The 17,299-nt window shown below is 48.0% G+C and overlaps 1 long non-coding RNA gene across 1 annotated transcript; it reads right to left on the bottom strand.

Annotated features, from left to right (window-relative positions):
- Positions 1 to 250: 250 nt before the first annotated feature.
- LOC102020382 lies at positions 251 to 17,255 on the bottom strand. Its single transcript, XR_261991.2, has 5 exons — positions 16,771 to 17,255; positions 16,096 to 16,147; positions 9,472 to 9,607; positions 5,028 to 5,174; positions 251 to 2,476 (listed from the first exon to the last, which is right to left on the bottom strand). It is a non-coding gene; the product is annotated as an uncharacterized LOC102020382 (long non-coding RNA).
- Between the last annotated feature and the right edge of the window lie 44 nt (positions 17,256 to 17,299).

The following is a 17,299-nucleotide window of genomic DNA, read 5'->3' as shown; positions in this document are numbered from 1 at the left end:
TGTCCTTATCACACTGACTCTTTCGATCCATGAACATGGTAAGCCTCCCCAGTTATTAGGCCTTCTTTGCCTTTCATCAACGTTTTGTAGTATCCACCCCACAATTATTGTATATATTTGGATAAAATGTAACCTAAGTATTCATTTCCTTTGAAGCAATTATACATGAAACAAATTCTATTTTCATGGGTTTTTTTTATTATTACCTATTTGCAGTACATAACGATTACATTCCTTGTGGGGAGTTGGTGCATGTACATAATGCAGCTTTACTTTTTTCACCCCTTTTCCTGCCTTCCCACCTTCCTCCACGATATATATAAATGTGGATGATTTTTATGTGTCAGCTTTATAAACTATGACTTTGCTGAATTCACTAACAAATTCCAAAAGTTGTTTTGTAGATCCCTTGGGATTTTTCTACTTAGACAATCATTTCACCTATAAATAAAGCCAGTTTTATGTCTTCTTTGTTCACCCATATACTTTTTCTTTGTCTTTTTGCCTTATTTCCCTAACTATAACTTCCAGTAATGCACTGAATATCAAGGTAAGGGAGATTTTCTCTTTCTTCCTAACCTCCAGTGGAAACATTCAGATCTTCACCATGAAGCACGATGTTAGCTGTAGATTCCACACAATAATTTGCACACCATATGAGTTTCTCATTGTTCTTCTAACAAATTGCCATAAACTTAGTGGCTTAAAATAATACGAATTTATACTTTTACAGTTCTGGAGATAAAATGGCTGCATCAAAAAGTTAGCAGGGCCTCACTCTTTCTGCAAACTGTAGGAGAGAATACACTTCATCATTTCTTTTCAGCTCCTGGAAACTTTACACGTTCTTTGACTCATGAATCTTTCCTCTCACCCTCTGCCCCCCTTGTTTCATCATCACTGCCCTCCCTTTCCTTCTCTTATAATGTCACTTGAGATTACACTGGGCCCCTGGATAATCCTGAATGTTCTCTCCATCTCAAGATGCTTAAGTTAGTCTCACTTGCATAGTTCCTTCTAGCACAACAGGTAACTTCATCACAGGGGTAGGTACTAGGGTGGAGATGCCTCCAGGGGGTCTCTCCTGCACTGAGCATACATAGGGCATCACAGATGTCTGTACATTTATCTGTCAACACTCCCGTGATGTTCCCAACTTCCCATCTGATACACAGACAGGCCCTGTAATAACTGCTGACCCACTGAGCATACAGCTGAGAACACATTTCCTGCTCATCAGCCCAAACAGAAAAATGATGACAACTTCTCTGAGGTACAGTGATGGATTTGTGAGAATCTGCTACAGAATATTTGAATTTGAGGCTTACAAAACCTGAGGGGTAGAACCCACAGATTTACCCATGCAGCAAAAACTCAACACCCTCCACATGCTCCTCCTGACTCACAACTGGACAGACTGACCAAGTAGGAGAGGACAGGAGCCTCGCCCTCTTCTTATGCCCCAGGTCCCCTGAGCTTCAGCAGTGCTCCACATGTTGCATGCATGTGTGGTCAGAAGCCAGCAGGTCATCCTCTATGCAAATAGCATCTGTCATTGCCCAACCTACTTGTCCCCGAGCACAGGCTGAGCAGGTGGCCCCACGTCATCCTCCTCATGGTGGCTTCTCACACCCATTTTTAAACACAGGCCACCAGGACAGCTTGGCAGAGTGGAAACAGTTGCATCAGCTCTTCTAGGATTAGTTCTCACAGTTGGCTGTGTTGTGTAATTGAGACACAGTCCTGGGCAGATCTGGTGGAGGGTGAGCTGAGGCCTTGTTTCCTGGGCGGATCTCTCACGGCAGTGAGCATGTGGTGGGTCCAGCCCCACGAGCAGGGAGGTGAAAGTGGGGGCGGTGGGATTGGGGGCTAAAACTGCAAGACCCACCCATGAGTCTGGGGACTTTTCCTAATGTGAGAACTTTGGCATAGTGAGAACATAGAGAACAGTTTGGTTTTTGTTTTTGTTTGCTTTTTCTTAAATGGAAAAACTACTGGTTTTCATTAAGAGCTTCATGGGTGTTGGCAGGACACTCTTCACTCTGTAGGTGCATCCCCATGTTGCTGATGCTCAGGTTCCCTGAGGGCTGCCCATTCTTGTCTGTAGTCCTCAGCCATTATGAAAAGCAAAGCACCCCCAGATGTTTCCCAACGTCCTCACACACACAAACACACTTTTCTGGCACACTGCTTTGGACATATCATAACGTCATTTTTTTGAAAGAGTCTTCGTCCAACAGGTACAGGGGCTGGGGAGGGGTACCCTGCACTGAGCCAGGCACTTGCTTTCCCTGCCTTCACAGAGCAGGCAGTGTGGTCGCAGCAGGTTCTGTACACACAGTAAGAAGCAGATTCCAGGACACTGTGGAGAAGAGGAAGGACACTGTGCTGTGCTTGGGTCTTAGACGGTGAGGCACCTCAGTGTGCAAGCACGGTGGGCTGCAGCAGGTGACGGGGAACTGCACGTCCCAGTGGCCTGAGGACAAGCAAAGGGAGCCAGGAGGAGGGGGTCAGGCAGGTGCCTAGAACTGCAAGGACATTTGTTGAGGTCATAGCTAAGTAAATGAGCTGGGGAGCAAACCAAGATAACACAGAGAGCGGAAGAAGAGAGCAAGTGGGGGCCTTGAGCTGGGGCCATGGGGCGGGCTCTGCTCAGACAGCCAGTGTCACAGCCCTGCATCTCACTGACCAGGGCTGTCACGTGGCTGAGTGAGATGCCAGCAAGGCAAGGTCTGCACTTCTTCTGTGGGATGTACAGGCTATGCCACAGACAATGGCAAAGCTGTAATTTCATCACAGGGAGGAAGTAAGCACTTGGGGACAGTTATCCGGTCCACAACACTGAGCTGCCTACATGTGCAAGGCGAGAAGTGGATTGTTGGGACAGGAATCTGCAGCAAAAGACAGGAAACCAGTCCCACCCCACGGTTTCTGATGCCATAGGTCTGGAGGAGGCCCAGGAATGTGCAGTTCTCACAAGTTCTAGGGGGCCTCAATGGGGCTGATACAGGGGCCACAGCTGAGGTCACAGAAAGGGGAGGGCACTCAGAGATGTGAACTTCAGTAGGGAATGAGACCCTGGGGGTCCAGGCATAGGCACTGAGTTCTGGAGCACCATAAAGGCAGTCAGGGCTCAGTCTAACACAGAGCTGTGTATTCTGCTCTGCTTCTTCTACACAGGATGATCAGAAAATCTCCTGTCAGTCCCAGCTGCCTGAAGAGGATAAGGCCACTTCAGGGCCTCAAGCAGGCCTAAGATAGGTCCCGGTGTCATGGGGCCTGAGGCATGTGAGGGCTCCACAGCTCATGAGGTATTGGGGTGCTGCTTGGAGTGCAGGGGTCAGCAGCTTGAGCCAGTTTAGCTGGACTCAAGCCATCAGCACCTTGATTCCTCCCATGAGTTGGAAATTGGCCCAGTGACATCCCAAGGCATCCATGAGAACACACACCCGCATCTGGTTTTCTCAGCTGCTCCTACGGCTCTGTGAGATATGCAGGCTAGGAAGGCCTCATGACGCTCCATGGCTGCTTTATGCACCACACCACAGACCCCGAGCACTGCTGTTGCTGCTCTCCAAGCAGCTGCAACCACCCAAGACAGACCCACATCCTCCTCCTGGTTCTCAAGGCACTGCTCCAGGGGTCAGGAGGCATCCAGCACATCACGAGGCAGGGACCAGGTCTCACCCATCCTGTGGCCCCATGTCAGCAGGGAGCTCAGGACTCAAAGGCAGCACTGCGCAGCTGCTGTGGACACCACATGATCCCACAGGCCCGCTCTGCCCTCTCTCCTCTGCCGGTCCTAGGGCTGCTGCTCAGGAAGCACAGACTATGGCACCTCAGCCACATCTCTCCTCCCAGGACAGGTAGCAGGAGATACCGGCAGGACCAGCTCAACTGGGCATTTGTCAGAGCTTGACACAGGTCAGATCTTCAGAAAGCTCCAGAACAGGCAGAGCCCACTGTTCATCACTTTGTGACCTGCCTGGTGTGGACATGAAGCAGTGACCCTGCTGACCAAAGATCAGCCTCCAGGTGCAGGAAGCCCATCCCTCTCACCTTGAGCCCTGTGAGATTCTGTGAGATTCTGCGTGTTCTTGATTCTTCCTGTAGCCTCACACTTTTTGCTGCACAGCTCAGGCAGCTCCAAGGTGATGGAGGACTGCCGTGTGTATGCCTGGCATCAGCTAGCTGTTGATTGAGAGGGCCCTTTGACTAAGAAGAAGCCATGGTGGGCTTCAAACCCAGCTTCTCTTGTGATAGTTGGCTGTTGGGGCCAGCAACCCAGTCCTCCTCCAGTTCCCTAAGATGTTAGGGACCTGGTCCTTTGGGCTTTTCTGTGTGTAACATGCAGCTACCTCAAGACCCAACACTTCTCTCCTAGTAGGCCCTCCATTATCGGGGAAGGGGAAAAGAAGGTCACCCAGGAGATAAGGCTCCATGTCCCAGCCAGTAGTGGAGGCAGAGGCCCATTAGTTGGGATAAGGGAACCACTGATCCTGGACGTGGCCTTCTCACCTGCCAGGCACATGCTTGGAGACCAGTGTCCTGCAGAAATTTGGGTCTGCTCCTGGCCCTGCACTGGCACAGGCTGGGCTGAGATGGTTCACATGGAGAGCAGGTAGTAATGGTGATGCCATGGCTCTCTGCTCTTCAAACAGCGGGTAAACAAGGGCATTTCCTTGACTGAGTCATGCAGGTAAACAAGCTTGCATTTACCTCCTGCATTTTCTTTTTTTTTTTGGTTTTTCTCCGGTACCAGGAACCGAACTCATGACCTTACACTTGCCAGGCAGGCGCTTTGCCGCTGAGCTAAATCCCCAGCCCACCTCCTGCATTTTCATCTGAGGCTTTTTATACCAGGAGTTGAAAGTATTTCTTCCCAGCCCATGCTTGGGCTGAAGGTGGAGGAAGAGCATTTCAAGGTACAAGGCACATTTGCTTCTTATGTTCTGATTGTCCCTACCCCTTCCACCATATTAAACTTCATCTTTTCATGGCCTCTGCTGGTGTCACCGAGGACTCACCTTAAACTCCCTTGTGCATGTCATGATCGTTTGTTCTCTGAGACGTTGGACTCCTCAACAGTGCAGAATACAGAATCTCTAAAGAAAGCCACCCTGCCTTGCCTCCTGCACCAGTCACATAGATCCCTGTTGTCCAGAGAACCACACCTAAAAGTAAAAGAAAACATCAACCAACACCACACTGGGCTGAGCAGGTCTCTTGTGTTCTGTCTTTTCTCCAACATGACGAACAAGAAGCAGGTGGATCCTGTGGAATGGAGCAGGTGGCACTGCCCTGCCTCACTTCCCCCACCCCCTGACATCACAGGAGATCCAGGCGCAGCTAGAGCTGCTGAGCACCTGGACAACTCCTAGCCACTGCCACACTGGAATCCCGTTCACCCAATTCTTTGAGTCTCCCTCCAGCACGACTGCAGCCAAGGGTGGGAGGGAGGGTTAGGAGGGAGACCTCATGCCCACCATCCAGCAGAAGGCCCTGAGGTGGCAGGTGGATGTGTTGCTGTCCCCCTTAGTAACTCCACAGTGCTCACAGCTATTGCAGAACCACCTGGCTTTTTTGGAGGTTCAGAGGCCTCTGTCACAGGTTTTTATCCTGGGTGGTATTGACACTCAACACCCAGCTGACGTACTCCATATGGAGCTTGCAACTTCCTCCATAACCACCAGCCTGCTTCTGCCCCAGCAGATATGGTTGGCCCTAGCTGTCACTGTGGCAATGACGTGAACCCACTCTTGCCTGGTTCACTGCCCCCAAGACCCTCCCCAAAACTTCTCACTAGTCTGAGGATGGAGGCACCTGTTTGTAAAGAGTGGATTGACAGGTATGGTGGCCAAGAGTCAGGAGCCTGTGAGATAAGGAAAGAACCCCAGCAGGTCCTCAGAAGGGGTAGGGAGGAGAAGTGAGAAAGGAGTCTGACAGCTTGGAAGCCCTCAGCTGTGTCTCCAACTTACTCTTGCCCTTATTTTTCTCCCTGGTAAGTTTCCTTTTCCTAGTGAAGCTATGTTGGTGGCATGCCCACCAGTGAATGCCTATGGCCAGCTGCACAGGCCCCCATGGGACATCAGCTGTGCTCTGTGGGGTGCAGTTGTAGGCACAGTTGAGCATAGACTGGAGACAGAGACCCATCTCTGCTTGCAAGTACCGGGTGCTCAATGGCTACCTCCCCAAGGAAGGAAGGATCTGGAAAGAATGAGTCAGGACCAGTGGAAATATGTGTGAGTCCTCCGAAAAAGACTAAACCTGACCCCCATAGAGCGCAAGGTTGTGGGATGTAATAAAGGAGACAATAGTGAATAAAATGATTTATGAAATTCAGCTATGCCCAGGTCCCTTGAAAGTGGCTTATCCATTGCTTGACCAGACTGAATTTGATGAAGGACCAGACTCTTCTGGAAAAGCACGTGGCTGATTTTTCACTGTCTTCTGGACCACATGAGTCAAGGTCAGAGACAAGAGATCATCCTCTCACCTTGCTACCCTTGTCCTTCTATGATGACAACCCCCTGCCCTCAACACAGCTGCCATAAGCACCCAGAGCAGACCACACCTCCCCACAAGCACAATCCCACTTTAACACCAGGCTTTCTAACAGCACCCTTTTCACTGCCTTGAGCCAGGGGTGCACCTTCTTGCAGAGGGTACCCAGTCCTTGATTAGCTTACCCATCCTGAGACCAACCCAGAACTTCAGGCCACAGTGATGAAAGCGGCTGACCCCAAGGCCAATACATGACACTGTCAGTCACCAGCCAGCACCAAGGCTATCCAGGCCAAGGCTGCTGCTGTGGGCTGGGGTACATTCCAGCACCAAAGTGTTGTGTTGCCTTGGGCAAACCACCTACTTAACCCTTCCTGCCTCAGTTTCCTTTCCTGAAGCACAGGAATAAGGGAAGCATCCGCCTGGCATGAGTCATTTGCCTGATAGTCAGTGTGAACATCTGTGTGTGTTCATGTTAACATCAACTCCAGTCACATACCCACACACCCCCTTGACTGTTTGAGATGGGCCCGAGCTCCCGGAACAGTGAGGTCCCAAAGAACTTCCTTGGACCCAATAAAAAGCAGTCAAAAAAAATGGCGAATAACTGACCAGCAGTGGTGACTGTAATGGCCTCTGATGTTTGCACTGCAATTTCTGGGCTCATGAGCACTGCCTGCCTGGTACCCAGCCACCCTCCCTCAGTATCACCCTCTCCAGCTTCCTCCCTGGAGAAGCCTGGTCCCCCCTCATCCTTCCATTACTGGTCACGGCCTGTCTGGTCTCAAGGGCACCTCCCCACCCTCAGAGGCCATTGGGGCACAGTGTCCTCAACAAATACTCGAATGAAGGGCTGCTCCCAGAGAGGAGGAAGCAGGGATTTGTTGTACACCAATCCCTTGGTAATCATCCTACCAAGCACTGGATGGGCCATGAAGAAGTGGGCATGAATCAGAGGACTTCTGGGACCCAGAGTCCAGAAAGGAACTGAAGGACCACCCAGAGACACCAGGCGTTTTGGGTTTTGTGAGGGAACAGCCTTTGTTTGGGGCCCAGCACAGATTCTCCATCAAGATATGGTTTGTAGGGGGCTGGGGATTTAGCTCAGCAGCAAAGCACCTGCCTGGCAAGAGCAAGGTCGTGAGTTCGGTTCCTGGTACTGGAGAAAAACCAAAAAAAAAAAAAGATATGGTTTGCAGGAGGTTGGATGGTGCAACCCATCCAGGTCCACTGCAGGGGCCAGGTGAGAGCAGGCTGGGTGGGACCAAGGTGACAGCCTCACGCACTTGTGTATCCTGGCAGTGGTTGTGCTAAGGGAGGGCACAGCCTGTCCTAAGCAGACACCAGCTCTGTCGTGTGGTGCCATCATACCATGCAATCCATGGTGCCAGGTCTGGACCTGTCCCTGAGGACAGTCCAGTGCTCTCCACCTCCTCTTTAGACCCCCTCAACATTCCATCCCTCCCTGACACATCTGACACAATCTTGCTTCTCTGAAGAAGAATGAAAGGCTTTCTGTCACCCCAAATTCTTGGGGGTGATGAACAAAAGAGGCAGAGACCTGGTGCTGGTCACTGCAGCTTTGGAGGATTCTCCCTGAGGGGAGGTGGAAAGAACATATAGCACTCTGTCCCTGGGAGTTCTAGCAAAACTGGCAAGGGCCATGGGAGAACTTCAAATGGAGGAGATGTCCGAGCCTGGGCCGCAAGGGTGACCCAGGGTGAGGAGGGTGGAGCAGGCAGTGACCATGGCAGGGCACAGCAGAGGCAGGTTCTGGTGGGATATGGTGAGCAGGGTGCAACCATCTGGATGCTATACTCCAGATATGCAATCATTCCTGCAGGAAGATGATCAGACAGACAGAAGCAAGATATAAAGACCAAGGGCCAGGCCACCACAGTGGTGGGGAGGCCTTAGTTTCAACTGTGCTTCCACTCTGCATGCTCACCTGGTGGTAAAGAAGATCCTGTTCCCATGCCCACTCTGTAGATGTGCAAGTGATGTATAGAGAGGATTTGTGACAGCCTGGTCACAAGGCCAGGGCAGGAGGCCCGGACTACCACACAGCCACGGTCCACTCAGGACCCAGACCTCTCCACTTCATGCGCTCCTGGCTCCCGCCCCAGACTCGGGATTTGGCAGGTCTGTGAGGGCCTGAAGAAAGGCATTGCTGACAAGCAGCCCCCAGGGACTCAAAGTGGAGGAACAGGTAACTGTGCTGTGAGGCAGGAGCGCACACACAGCCAGAGAAATACACACACACAAACACACACCCACATTCATGTACCTGCACATGCACAAACTCTCATCAACCACACAGACACACAAACCCACAAGCACACATCACACTCCCATACACAACATACAACACACACAGGGTGCACCTCTATTGTCTCCCAGTTGATTGTGGCCATCAGCTGGCACTGGGAGCTTCATTCAGTGTCCAAAATATCTGTGGGATTTTCCCGCCCAGGGATCTTGTTCCAGGTCTGTATGGGGTGGTGTGTACCCCCTCTGTTCAGGGCTGTGACTGTCCATTATTGTGAGGATCAGAGAGGTGCTGAGAGTACCAGCGTGGAGGGAAAGCCACAGATGGCGAGGTCTCTCTGGCTGGTTTAGGAGACGCAGGTCACTCTCCAGGAGCATTCCCAGAGAAGCACCACTCTGCTCCTCTATTTGGCAGGGTCTTCCATAGCTGGGCTGGGCTTTGAAGGAAGAGGAGCTCCCAGGGTCCATGTGCTGGGCTGCAGGGTGCTGGCTTGGCGGGATCCTGGACAGGATGACCTGGCCAGAGCCAGCCAGCCTGGGTGCCCCTGTCCCCTGCTCACCTCCAGCTCTGAGCCCTCCACTTACATTTAGCTTTGGGAGCTTGACAACCCCCAGCGGGGGGACAACAGCCAAAGGAAAAGGCCTCTGGGCAGGGAGGGCACTCTGGGGAACCCATCTCACAGGGGGCAGGGCTTCTACCTGAGCCTGGCAGAGAAATTCCGCCTCCCTAGCCTGGTGGTTAACCAAGAGGAAACAAGCAGTCCAGAGCGGGTGCCTTGATTTTCACCAAATGTGGGAGAAGAAAGTTTGAGCAGGCTGGTCTTCCCCACGCTCCCTGTAAGAGAAAATGTTTTTATTTTAAGCCCTCCCCTCCCAAATGATCTTCCTATTTCTTTAACACTACACTAATTATAGTAAAAATACACCCTTGTATCTTCGTCAGGCCTTTCATTTGTAGTGAGACAGAGTCGTTTGGTGCAAATACATCCACAAAGGGAAACCTCTGGCAAACAAAGGCTTCCTCCCACGCAGCACAATGTCCGGGCAGTGTCCCCTCCCACCTCCTTGTGCTCCCTCCCTCCCCTCCGTGGCTGCATTGAGCACTGAAGGAGGCCTGGGAAGGCGAGGCTATAACACTCAGTATCCACAGGCAACGGAGGACAAAGGACTGCACACTCCCAGGGCCCTGCCCTGGCGGGTCCCACAGCTGGGAGTCCACAGCCAGAGACTGCTGAGCTCCAACTAAATGTTTTTGGGCCTTCTAAGTGCTTCTCTGAGGCCTTTATTCTCCCTCTTTTATTTTCCATGATTAACAGTATATTACATATATATTTACAAATGAAAAAGTTATTTATCATGGTGCTGCACCTTTTGGTTGGGAAAATAGAACCACGTGTAACAACACGTATCACATAGCCTCTTTACCCCAGTGTAGATTTTTAAAAATAGTTTTCTTGAGGTATACTTTACATATCATACAATTCACCCAAATTCATTCTTTTTAAATAAATCTAAAAGATGTGCAACCATCACCATAAGTTAGATTTAGAACACTTATATCCCTCCAGTAAGTTACAGAGTTAATCCCTACCCTTCCCCATTCTCTACCCAGGGGGAAACCACAAATCTACTCTCTGTCTCTTGAGATTCACCTTTCCTGGATAGTTCATCACCTTTTCCAGATAGTTCATGGAAATGCAACTCTATAATATATAGTCTGACTTCTTAGCATAGTTTTTTGAGATTTTGTTTTAATGTCTGGAATATATTAGTACTTCATTCCTTTTAATTACCACATAATATTTCATTGTATGAACATAGCATGTTTGCTTATCCATTTCTTGTGATGGATAACACTGATAAGTTCATTTCCCTCTAGGAGACACCTAACAGTGGAGTTGCTAGACCATGTGGTAAGCTTATATTGAACTTGATCGATAGATAGGTAGGTAGATAGATAGATGATAGATAGACAGATGATAGATAGATAGATAGACAGACAGATAGATAGATAGATAGATAGATAGATAGATGGATTCAGTAAAGTGTCTGCTCAAACATTTTCCCTTTTTTCAGATTGGGCTCTTTTTAAAACCAAGATCTATTTGTATATTCTGAATACAAAGCTCTAGGTGACATGTGTTTGGCAAATATTCTTTCCCAGTCCATTGTCTATCTATTTATTTTCTTAATGGTGTCTTTTGAGATGCAAAAGATTTGGATATGTGCTGCCAAAGAAAGCCCAAAAGACTTGAACTGTTTTAAAGCAAACATGAGTGTATTTTAATAAATAGTTGTAGTAAAAAATACACAGCATAAAATGTACCATCTTAACTATTTTTAAGTTTACATTCCTCAGGTTGGGCAACCAGTCTCTAGAACTCCATTCCTCTTACAAAGCTAAAACTCCACATTCCTTAAACACCAGGTCCCTCTTTTCCCCTCCCTCCCATCCCAGAACCCCATTCTTGCTTTCTTGCTCAATGAATTTGCCGATTCCAAGTACCTTAAAAAGTAGAATCAGGGGCTGGGGATTTAGCTCAGCGGCAAAAGCGCCTGCTTGGCAAGCGCAAGGTCGTGAGTTCGGTTCCCGGTACCGGAGAAAAACCAAAACCAAAAAAAAAGTAGAATCATATCATACTTTTTTCTCTCATTACTGGCTTTTTTTGCTTAGCATAATGTCCTTAAAGTTCATCCATATTGTTCCACATTAAAAAATCCCTTCCTTTTTGTGGGCTATCTTCCATTATAGGTATACTGGAACATACCTGTGTGTTTGTTTACCCATACATCTACTGACTCCATTTGCTTCCACCTTTTGACTGTTATGAATAGTGCTACTGTAGAAGTTTGAAGTTTGATGAGGTCTAACATATTTTGTAAATCAGAATTTTGCTTTTGGTGTTATAGCCAAGAACTCTACCTAAACATACTTAGAAGATGTTCTCAAATGTTAACATCTAAAACTTCTATTGTTTTAGCACTTCTGTTTAAATCTATGATCATATTGTATTTATTTTTGTGCATGGTATGAAGTATAGATCCCAAATCCATCTTTTTTGCATATGAAAATTCAATTATCTCAGAATCATTTGTTAGAAAGACTCTCCTTTCCCATGAGTTACCCTGGAACTTGTGCAAAAACTCATTTGACCATGAAACTAAGGATGTATTCCTCACTTCTGTCCTATCCGTTAATAGGTTTATCCCTACACAGAAACATACTGCTTTGACCACTTTAGCTTTTTAGAAGGTTTGGCACTGGCTAAAGAAAACTCTTCAGTTTTTTCAAAATTATTTTGGTTGTCTTTAGTTCTTTTGCAACTTTATATGGATTTTAAATTCATTGTGTATGTTTGTGGAAAAAATAGCCTGCTAAACTTTTGATAAGGATTGAGTTGTATCTATAGATCGGTATGGGGAGAACTGACATCTTAATGTTAATTCTTACAATCCATGAATATGGAATGTTCCTCTTGTTTATTTAAACTGTCTTTAATTTCACTGTGCAGTATTTCATTATTCTCAGTGAACATGTATTATATTACTTTAGTTAAATTTATTAAGTGTTTTGTTTTCATACTATTGTACAAAAATTGCATTGTTGATTTTATCCTTAGATATTCCATTGCATGGATGTAGAAATATACTTGGAGTTTTGTATTTATCTTATATCCTGTTTCCTTTCTGTGTTTCTTCAATGTTTCTAAATGTTTTCTGTGTATTCAGGATTTTCTATGTAAAACTATATCAAAGTGAACCAATTTTATTTCTTCCTTTTATTCTGTTTATTTATTCTATTTCTTTCCTTCTTTTATACTATTTATTTATTTTCTTTCTTCCTTTCTATTCTTGTTCCTTTTTATTTCTTTTCCTTGATTGATTGCACTGGATAGAACCTGTAAGGCAATGTCAAAAAGAAGTGGAGACAGCAGGCATCCTTTCCTTCTTCCCAGCCTTAGGGGAAGCACAAAGTCATTCACCAGGTAGTGAAATGTTTGCTGCAGGTTTTATGTAGACACTTTTTTCAGGCTAGGGCAATTCCCTTTAGGGATTATTGCACTCCAGGCACTGTGGTCAGGCATGCTGCCATTTGTGCTCACTGCCAGGTAAGCCTTCTTTAAAGTTAAGATAACAGGGGTGCAGGTGAGTGAGTAACACACCCAGAGTCACAAACCAGCAAGTGGCAAAGTAGGATCTGAACTCAAGGCTGATCAACTCCAAATACCATCGTCAGCATCAGGACTCAGCCGACTCCTGTTCGTAGAGTAGAGACACCCTACGGTGAATTGCACTAGGCTCCAAGAGCCCCATGACAGGTAATAAAGGGCTCCAGGCCAGGTGTGTAACATTCAGCTCCAGGAAGAGCTTCAGCCTAGGGGACCTGAGATGGAGTCGTGTGCCCACTTACTGGATTGTTGCGGTCTTCTTCCTTTTCTGTGGCCTTGTGGTGAAAATACTCCGTTTCATGGAGCAGTGTCACAACACGGCCTTCCAGGAGACACCACTGCTCCCAGCCACAATTCACAAACTGGACAGGAGCAATGGTGACAGTACAGGAGCTGCAGAGGTGTGGTCCCTCAGGTCATAGCTGGTTACACTTCTTGCCTGCAGGAGGCTTCGGCTCTGGCCTGCACCTGCAGGTTGTTACCAGGGCTTACCACAAGCCCCAGGGGGCTCAGCCTGTTGCTAGACAGAGTCAATGAGTGATTTGTGTTTTGTCTTTAAAGAATGAAAATACCTTTACCAGTATATTTGTGTTCTGACTAATTGTGATATCTTCTAAAGTGACCAAAATAAAATTCCAACAGAGAGACCAGGGATGTTAGTTCTAGTCAAGTTCAGAAGTCAGGTACTCGCATTTGGGGAAATTATATTAGAGTGTACTTTGGTCAGTGGCATGGTGACTTCTGGCTCCTGATACCTTCCAGGATGCCATCCTGCCTCAGGGATCCCAATATGAACTGAAGGGGGAAGTTGAAATTCAGAAGAAGTTATAGTTTGGAGGCCTGAATCCACAGGGAAGTGGGGAGAAGTGGGAAATGTCTCATACAGGGCTCCAGTCCTTACAGAAGGAGGGATCTGGATAAAAGCCAGCAGAGTCCAACTATAGAGAACCAGAAATGCAGATGAGACAGCGGATGGTCCCAGGATGACCAAAGTATGGGGCAGAGATACAGCAGGAGGACCCAGTGGCTCTTCAGCTTCAGAGGTGGCCCAACCACTCCAGTCTGGGGCGAGTGAAACTGTGCATGGCTCTCAGGTATCCATGGGGCAAAGGCAGAAAACACCCAGGAAGAAGGCAGGTGGCCAGTAGCCCTGCCAGGGACCACTTTGGTCCCTCTGTGGCTTTCATGGTGGCCAGGGCTCCCAGGCAGACCCAGTTGTGGCCTTTCCCTCAAAAAGGCTCCTGGCCCTCCTCGGTGGCCCTGTTCCTGAGTTCCTGGCTCTTTTGGATAAACCTCTATACTGACCGCAGGGCACAGGTGTGACTTCCATGGAGGCTGAGGACACTTTGCCCTTGGCCCTGAGTCCCACAAAGGGATGGTGTTTGGCCAACAGGATTTGGGAGCCTCATTTTCCTGCAGCAACTGAAAGTGCTCGGTGAGCAAATGATCACTGCCCTGAACCACTTTCCCTACCTCATCCCCCCTTGTCACCCCAAGTACTCCCTGGCACCCCTGGCCTTTCACACCCATCAGCCAGGGTCACTGCTGGGTCTGGTAGGAGCCTGTGAACCTGCTCCTGCTTGCCACTCTCTGAATGTGTCTAGCTGGCTGGTGACCAGGAATCGCCATGGCTCAGCACTCGGTTCTCCCAAGGCCCAGGACACCAATGGTCTTGTCTCCCCCAGGGCAGAGAGCTGGGGGTGAGGGGGATTGTGGCAAGTGAGCATATATGACATGTGGGGTGGGCAGGGGCAGACGTGAGGTGGCAGAGCACTGGCTGTAGGGCTCTGGAGGTGATACTGGATGGTAGGAGCCAAGAAATATCTTTAGGATTACCGCGTGTGTGGAAGTCTCTTTCTTTGCCTTTTTCTTTCTTTCCCCACCACCACTGTGTGTGAGGCTTGCCTCAAGCAAGAAAAGGTCAATTTGTAACTCTCACACAGTCTGGGCAGCAGTCTGCAAGCAGACTCACTTTTGATTTGGAAGCCTAGGCTCCGGGAGCTGTGCTTTGAATATAAATGGCAAAGTCTGCACAAGAAGGTGCAGCTCAAACCGGAGGCTGAAAGGGAAGGACACCCTGTCCTTAGCTGACATAGGAATGGCAGGTAGCATGAGGTCTCTGAGGAGGAACACAGTGAGCCTGGGTGCCTGAGAAGCCTCCTTATGCTCCCTCAGGACCATCTCCTGGCCAGCTTGGACCCTTTTCTGGTCCTCACAGCATGCCATGGAAAGTGCAGCTTTGGAAAGAAGCTGTGATGCAAGCTCTTCACTGAGCAGTGAAGACAAAGGGGACCTGACAGGGACAGGGAGAGCTGGCCCCCACCCCCCTAAAGGGGGTGCACTGCCATACAGACCCCTGGATGAGCCCTGAGAGGCCTGGGCAGGCGCCAGCTCCCTGTGTCCTCTTCTGAGGTGAGTCCAAGGCCTTCTTCCCTTGCCTGTGTTGGGATTGGCCTAGATTTTTGCTCTGTGTTCTGCAGTAATGAAACCCGAAGTGCTGGACAACACCCAGTTCTCAAGTTACAGCCAGTTACGGCCTTGGGCCCATGTTCTCTGCTTAGTTTTCTTTCCCATGTTTTAAATAACTGGACCAAATGTAAGGGCAAACGATGACAAACCCTATCTAACAATTTGCTGTCCGTGAAAAATTGTTCCCACCCTCTTTATTTACCTTGAACCCAGAGCTTGATGCATGCTGCGTTTTTCTGGTGTCCTCACTGCCCCAAACTCACTTCCCTGCATGTCTTAAGAAGAGAAATATTGTTCCAAGTCCTTTTTTGATGGGAGAATCAGCATAGATTTCTTTTAGCTTTCTAGTTCAGAAATAACAGTGACAAGCATGGCTACCAGGTAGCTCCAGTAGGCAATCAATTTATGGCTATACTAGCTGGCTGCTGCTGTGTAACAAGTGACTAGCTTAAAACAATTACATATGTGTGTTCTCTCAGCTCTTATGGGTCAGAACTCAGGAGCCAGTTAGTGTGGGGTTCTGCCTTGAAACTAATCTGGCTGCCCTAATGTCTATGTGCAGACAGCTGTCCTTGACTGTGTTTGACTAAACAGGAAGTGGGAAATATTTTGGAACAATATCTTTGAACAGAATAAGAGGGTAACACTGATCATAGGATAATATCATTAGAAAACAGACACTGACCTTTGATTTGAATTATATGTCACCATTGTGCAGTCAACCATATTTGTCAGGTCTGGAAAGTCAAACAAGAAAAGCATTGAATTGCAGCCAACTACTTAGACATTGACTTTAAGTCTACTGTTTCTAATAAAAATGTATTGATCATCTTCTGCACACACGATGTTTTATCAGCTTTGTGGAAGAGAACATGCCCAACTTTTATCCCCAAGCAATCTAGGAACAGAGACCAAGATTTCCATGACTAAGTGTCCCAGAGAGAAGATGCAGTGCCTCAACCATCGCAGCATCTGGCTACAAGTGCAAGTTTATCAGCTTGGGGATTCCTGGAAGAATGCACCAGAAAGCAGGTTTAATCTAAGTTTTGACGGATGAGAAGAGCTGCTGATTACTGAAAAATTGGTATCTGCCACTCAGTGTACTTTCGATTAATTCTCCAAACCATTCACGTAAGGTCGGTGCACTTTCCCAGTTCTAAATTGAGAAAGTGTGGATTCTGGATCCTATTTACCTCAAGGTTAGCTACCAATTAATGATCTCTCATGTTCCATTCAAAACACTGTAGTGTTCATTAGATGTGCAATAAATAGATTTCAAATGTTAAAAGTTGACTTCCAGAATTCAAAACCTTAATTTAAGGTGAACGAAAGAAAACCACTCACATAAATGTCTGCTGACCTGGTTTAAAGCCTCAGGAGCGCCAAAGCTGGGGTCAGGTGACTGCAGCTCCTTCCTTTCCTCCAAGCCATGCACACGGAGCCAGTTTCCAGAAAGGCAGAGGCAGGAAGGAGGCTCCCTGTGAGCTGACAAGGGGCCAGGTGCGTCTTAAGGTGACACCACTCCCACCTTGCTATTTCTGCCTCATTCATCCTTCACTGCAGCTTCCTCTACTCTTTATTTATCTTATGATGATCCTTGTAGTTTTGTAAACTTCTCCACATATTTCCTGGAGCAGCATGTAGTAAAAGCAGAATGATGGCTCCTGTGATGCTTCCTGCTGAGGTTGCAGGTGTCTCCCTGAATCCTCGCTTTCCTATCTGTAAAAGCAGGAGCGGGTTCAGAGCAATGAAGAGGAGATGGCACGGCCCTGTTTTGTGCAGCCCGTACAACAGGACGGTGTGCTAGACAGCCAGTGAGCTCGAGCATTATACAGGGTGCCCAGACACAGGAAGAAAGAAATGGCCCTGGTTTCAGTTATGTATCACTC

Source organism: Chinchilla lanigera, unplaced genomic scaffold (genome assembly GCF_000276665.1).
Source record: "Chinchilla lanigera isolate Chin_1 unplaced genomic scaffold, ChiLan1.0 scaffold00038, whole genome shotgun sequence".
Classification (NCBI taxonomy): Eukaryota; Metazoa; Chordata; class Mammalia; order Rodentia; family Chinchillidae; genus Chinchilla; species Chinchilla lanigera.
Note: the sequence above shows the minus strand (reverse complement) of the source record. Positions and strands in the feature narration are given on the sequence as shown.